Source organism: Atheta coriaria, unplaced genomic scaffold (assembly GCF_025399875.1).
Source record: "Atheta coriaria isolate IRGN ID8LTWV9N9 unplaced genomic scaffold, Caltech_Dcor_3.1 hic_scaffold_9_pilon, whole genome shotgun sequence".
Taxonomy (NCBI): Eukaryota; Metazoa; Arthropoda; class Insecta; order Coleoptera; family Staphylinidae; genus Dalotia; species Dalotia coriaria.
The window spans coordinates 10,198,299-10,204,949 of NW_027045451.1; the positions used below are offsets into that span (position 1 = coordinate 10,198,299).

The 6,651-nt window shown below is 39.1% G+C and overlaps 1 long non-coding RNA gene across 1 annotated transcript; it reads left to right on the forward strand.

The window, feature by feature from the left end:
• Nucleotides 1–2,757: 2,757 nt before the first annotated feature.
• LOC135799275 (uncharacterized) lies at nt 2,758–4,431 on the forward strand. Its single transcript, XR_010549962.1, has 3 exons — nt 2,758–2,926; nt 3,004–3,293; nt 3,362–4,431. It is a non-coding gene; the product is annotated as an uncharacterized lncRNA (long non-coding RNA).
• Nucleotides 4,432–6,651: the final 2,220 nt, after the last annotated feature.

Sequence of the window (6,651 nt, forward strand, 5' to 3'; positions counted from 1 at the left end):
CAAAACGCATTTTTTAAATTATTTGAACATACTGTATAGAAATGAGTGAAAATTTAATCATAATCAACTTCGTTTCAATTCCATCTAGGCTTTTGAGAAGGTTTTATATTACTTTGATTAGTTTTTATATAGTTTTTCAATGTTTGCAACACATAATACAGCTACTTTGCTAGTTAACCATGAAAAATAGAAGACAAAATCTAATTTAATAATATTCAATACAATTTTATAGAAATTGAAGTTTTTTTTATAATTTTGATGAATTTTCTTAATTTTTTATATAGGCAACCCAAAGTACCTAAATTGTCAATTATATTACTACCAAAAATACATAACCTAAACAAAGTAAATATCGTGTCTTTTAGCAGTGTTTTCTGCGCTTCTTAACCTAAAAATTTAATGAATTTCTACTAAAATATTTATTTTTTGGCCGCAGAAAAAAATATAACAATAAATAAGCCTTCAAACGTCACAAATGTCAAGGGTTTGGTATAAGTTATATCGACGAGCACTTTTTACGCTTTTCCTTCCTCACAGCTTACAGTGAGGTCAGCAGACGCAACAATATTAGTATCAGTTTCCTAGTTTCCGGCCACATCGTTTTCGACTCTCTTCGCAGGACAAGCAAATGCTGATAAATCACACCGTTATCCCCCTTCCTGCAAATGCAAGAACTCTCGCGACCAAAAACTCCCAACTTCCCTACGCTACCCAAGCAGTGCTCGTATTTTGCATACAATCCGGTATTTATTTATATTGCGCCATCATTGGAAAACGCAACTTGGCTTCCGTGAACGACTCCCGACTGACATTTGAATGCGAATCGCTGCGTTTCATTCCTTCAAAATCATGAAACCCGTTTCCGGCTTTTATTCCCAATCGAACGAGAGGGGGATGTGGCGCTGGGCAAATAATTTGCAATAAATAGATTACGATGGCGTTTCTGACGTAAATGCGCTGCGATTGTAGACGCAATACGTTGAAATGTGCAGTGCAGTTGTTTGCTTTTTTTGATTTTCAGAGCGGGTAGTAGACAAGATGGCTGGGAAGAGTCGAAGAGGAAATTACTCAGCGGGTTGCCACTACAATCGTTTCCTACCAACCTATTTAGAGATAAGAGCGCACGCCGCAAAGTAAAAGTGGAGGCGCCGCGAAGAAAACAAATAAATTCGCCTTACTTCTTGTTTTGTGCTGTGTGGGTACTCTGCAACAATGTAACAGATTCTTTATTATGAAAGTGATGGCATACCTTTGTCAGGGCGTGAAATTGTGTCAAGTTAAACAATCTTATTAACACCTTTTCCTATAAATACAAAAGAATAAAATTTTATTAATAAAACTTTGATTTTTAGGTTATTTACTTGTGTAATATGTGTGACACGGGTTGTATACAGTAAAAACACTAGTTTTGATCAAGTTTGTTTTAAGTTAAAGAATTTTTTTAACATTTTATCCAAAATTTACTGATATAACAATTAAAAAACGAAGTTTTTGTAATAAAATCGTTGGTTTTATGGTTAATTACTTGTGTACTATGTGTAATGTTGGTTGCATATCATAAAGTTTCCCTTTTGAATCAATTTTGATGAATTGCATTTCGTATGCAACCGAATGAAGTACAACTTTTTTTCTTCTTGCTTGTTACGAGCTTGTTGTTGGTTTGTTGGCAAACTAGAACTCGCTGAAGAGGTCGTGTGTCTGCACACAATATACATTGTGCGGGTGCACAGCGAAAAGAAGGAAGGCGAAAGCCAAGCACTCTCGAAACGACGTGGGAGCGGCGCCCGTGCGGCGTTCGTTACGCGCCGCCACTCGGTAAACACCTTGATGAGCCCTCATCCTCATCCCGCCGCCGAAGACGCTGATTCATTGTCTGTCGACGTCTACGGGAACGGTCTACAAGTCGTACAAATCGTACAACGTCGGCACCGAATCCGACAACTTTCCGAACGGACGGCGCAGCGCAAGGACGTTTGTTTTCCTCATTTCGCGATTTTGCGCTCGTTTGCCTCCAACGGGCAACGAAAAAAAAAAACAAGAAGAAGAAAAAGAAGACACAACTTGACGAAAAATGTACAACCTGCAAGTGTCTCACAACTCGTGAGTATTTACTCGCATTCAGCGAATCGTGCATGAAATTTGCCGATGTAACTAACTGTATTGACACGAAATCGGCGATTCGGAATAACGGTCGTGTGTTATTATCGGATCGACGCATCCTTTTACACGAGCGAAAAAATAACACATCGCTGGCGGCAAACACAGTGTCGCGCTTCCTGTCGCGTTTTGCGCAAATCGCGGACGATATAAAATAATTTACACTCGTTTGAAAAGCAATAACGCGACGATCAAACGCGTTTAAATCACATTCACTTCCGGTGGGCGCGTCATACATTTTCGGCGCATATTGTGCTTTTAACTTAACAATATTGTCAGCTAAACTTATTTTTATCATAACCACAATTGTGATATTGTATCACAATGTCATGCAGCAGTTTTCAGCGGGGTGTTTGATGTTTTCCGGTGTGGTGATTGAAATTTAAATTTTCGGTGTTGCATGCTGTGTATTTTGTTTTACGATTTTGCAGCTGCAATATTGCATGTTTTAAACTAAAATATTACAAAGAAAATAAAATACAAAGTTTCTGTAACAAATCTTTGTTACTTAAATTACCACTCGATAGATGGCGCTTGTTTAAGTTGAAGATGTTTGTAAAATTACAGATTTGCGCTGCTTATATTCTGTTGTGAGTTAACCTAACTAATGTACACGCGTTTATCAAACTTATACAGATTTATATTATTCATCGCATGGCGCAGCGTGGCAAACTAAACTTTGTTGCCGTAATCGCGTCTGACGCGACTCGACGAACACGAAATTCATTTGTGACGGTTTGCAATCTCGTGTTGAACATCTAAACCCTAGGTATTACGATTAGATAACACTTGTACTCAATTAACAGTTTGTTTCATATTTATTTAAACTGTAAATTTTGTTTTCAGCCACTTTAATTACACGCCGAGTAAAAAGTTGTATTGAAATGCCGTGCATAAAAGCACTCTGATGATTTTATAATGCGTCTTGAATTTTATAAGGCGTAAAATTGAATTTTCTTGTTGCGCACGCCGCTCAATTGCGAAAGATTAATTAATTCGTAATTAATCGAGGTGCCCTGACGCAAAGAAGATGATGATGATGCAGTAAAAGCTCTGTTTATGCATAATAAATACAAAACAAAGCAACCCAAAAGTAAAACGAACAAAAATCGCGAATCGTGAAAGGATTAAATAAGGTTTTTGATTTAAATTGATCTCAAATATTCCTAAGATGTGATGATTCTCACAGCTGGTTTGGTTCTAGCGGAAAATCGTTGGTGAACTTCCATTTCACAAACGCGTCTATAATTTATCAACAGCTAGTTATGGATTATTCGTGAATAAGGCATGAGGACAAACAAATGAATCGGAGTGCTCGTTCTTGTCGACGCCCGCTGGCGAATGAATGGGAATGAACGTGGGAAACGCCCGGATTTCCCGCATCACGGGACGCAACCTGTGAAGCAAAGCGTTTCCTTTTCAATAGACGCGCGTATTAAAACTGCGCGCGGTAGGTATACTTTTATCAATTTAAGTTTAAGAGATGAGTAAGTTTGCGCATCCAAAAATTAATCGCGGAGAATCGAGAATAAATGATCTTTGATTAGGGTCACATTAACGACGCGTCGAAAATCCATTTCAACCACAGCGCAGTCAAACGATTAGCAAACGAGTTGGCTGGTTTGTGTGATTTAAGCTTGTGAATCCGGATGGTGAAATTCCGTTATCAATCGTTCCGACCCGACGAAAACAAACGATTAGAGCGCATCTGATTACATTCAGCGTTTGTTTGGCGCGGCGCAGAAATGGATCGCAAATCAAAGCGAGCGAATTGAACAATCGCGAGCGAATTAGTCGGTGCTGAGGGGGAGAGCGCGCGCGAGAGTTCTGAATTCATCAAAACTGGAAAGTCATACATGATAGATAGCGTCGTGGCGGCGGCTCAACATCGCGCGGCGGCGGCATACGCTTGATGCTTTCTTCAATACAAGCGCGCCGCGTGTAGTTGAATCTGAACTCGGCGTACAAAAGGCGCTTCCGCAGTTCAAAGCAAACGCGATGCGATAACGAGTGTGCGAACGAGCGGCGGCGGCGGCAGCCAAATTACTCGCCTTTATAATCGTCGTGCGTCGCGTTAGCTGCGCCATAATTCTATTGTTCGCCTTCTCGCAATCTTCGTGCGAGACGCGAATATTTCAGCCGCTTTTCCACGAAGACCGTTCAAATTCGCATGTGTCGCATGGTCTTGGCTTCATTAGCCGATTGTGCAAAGATTGACGCATACGTTTACCGCCGTTTACGACCATTGTGTGAATAAATGACGTAAATTATAAATTTTAAATTTTCAATTCAAATTCATGTATTATCAGGTCTCTGTTACCAGAGACAATTCCACCGGTATCCTATCTAAATAACAAACAGCTTGTTAATAGGACGTTACTGTCGGCGGTGTGTGCGCTTGTGAAAATTTGTGTTTCTTAACAACATCGCCAAGGTTCTTAACTTACGTGGAGTCGACGTTCGGCGAAGGTAAAGTAAACGCGACTCCCATGGGCCGGATATCTATTAAGATGTCAGCGAGCGCGCGCGAGAGAGGCCCGTAACACCCGAGTCGAAATAATAGTTTGTCTTTGAGACAGCTCGGCGCGCCGTCGCCCGGCGACTAATTGGGGAGTCGGTGACGTGTGTCACAGTCTCCAACTTTAATCACGATCCTACACTCTGTGTGCAGACGTCATCAAATAAAGAAATCGATAGCAAATCGACGATTTTCTTTGTTTTTTTTTTGCGTTCTTGGCAGTGGTTTCAATGAATAATAATTTTATATAGTTGCGAATTCAATTAGTAGCTTGCTCAACATTGGTTTCGCTTGGCAAACCGTAGCGGATTAATTACTATAACAACGCGGCGCGAGCGCAATCAAAATAGCGCTGAATTTTGCCCGACGCGCTTTCATCAATTACTAATTACTAATTTAATATTTCCGAGATGCGAGTTGTCATGCTGCTTTCGTCGAGTTTCGCCTCAAAGATGTGCGCGTGAACGTTTAAAGATATAATTATTAATTAAGCGCTGATTCACTCGAATGCTTGCGTCTTCAAATGATATAAATGGGAATTAATCATTACTGCGTATCAATTTATCAAGAAAAAAAAATTATAGAAATATTAGCTTATTAGCCAGTTTTACAAAAAATATAATTTCTTGGACTCAGTTTTTGTCGAATTCATTAGTAAAATGCGTAATTTTATTTTTAAAATAATGAACCAAATAATGAAAATGGTTATAATGCACTTTAACGTCATCTATGATTGAATTATTTAACAATATCTATGATAGAATCTATATATAGTTTCATCTTTAATTTAACACCTTGTATATCATAATTTTTGATATTTTAATAGTTATTCTACTATTCGGGATGGTGATAAATCCAAAAAATCATTGATCATCAAAATCTGTCCAGCCGTTCTTGAGTTATAAATGCTGTAACTAACACGACTTGCTTTTCTGTATTTAAAAGATATAATACAGCGTTGCTATGACAAACAGCATATATAGTTGGTTGCATACGATAAAATTTTTGCATTTAAATAGTTTTGAATTGCACAACAAAGAAATCTACTCGCTTGCATAATGTAAGTGAAGTTTGTGTAGAATTTGCCTGCTGTCAAAGCATTTTATGCAATGCACTATTGAGCAAGCGCGTTTAATGCCCGATTCGCTCGGGATATAATAATTCATGCGCGGAAAGCGGGCCACGGCCGACCGCCTTATATCTATTTATCCGGCGTCTTCATTTTCCGAAAGTCGCTCGCGTCGTAAATCAATCACAGGATAAATGCACTTGATCCTGATATACTCCATGCGCACCATACACGCATGAAAAAATCTAAACGTATCCACAAAGCACCTAAATATTCTCTTCGCATACCAAGTGTTCACACTATAAACATACAAACCGGAAAACTTTCATTTTCTGCCAGAATATCAACTCTATTCATCCAGTGACATCATGTTCGGAGTGTTTGTAGTGTAAGACGACTAAATTGCATATTTTAGTGTCTGGCGTTCTTTTTCTCGCCGAGTAGAACCTTGGCAATCGTCAAATTTTCATTTTCGGCTAATAAAACTTTCAACGCTCGACGTCTCGCCTCCGAGAACTGAAAGTACGTTTCAGTTTTATTGCTATCAAATTCGTATGAACTCGCGACGCTGCAAAGCGGCGAATCAAAAATTTAAACAACATGCGCTGCAAACGCTTGGAAAAATTCTCGAAAAAAATGCCTGAATGACAGCTATTACATTATAGATGGCGCGCACTATCGTCGTATTTTTATTCACTCGATATTTTTTATTTAATAATATATGTATTACGCGGCGAACATAATATTTTTCGATGATCATAAAACCGTGCGGCGTGTGTGTGTGCGCGCGTTCATGTTTTCATATTTCCATCACCGGGCGACGTCAATGATGTTCGATAATAAAGCGTATTCATCATTCGTCCGCTATATTGTGTATTGTGCGCGGGCGGGCAAGTGAAAAATGCGC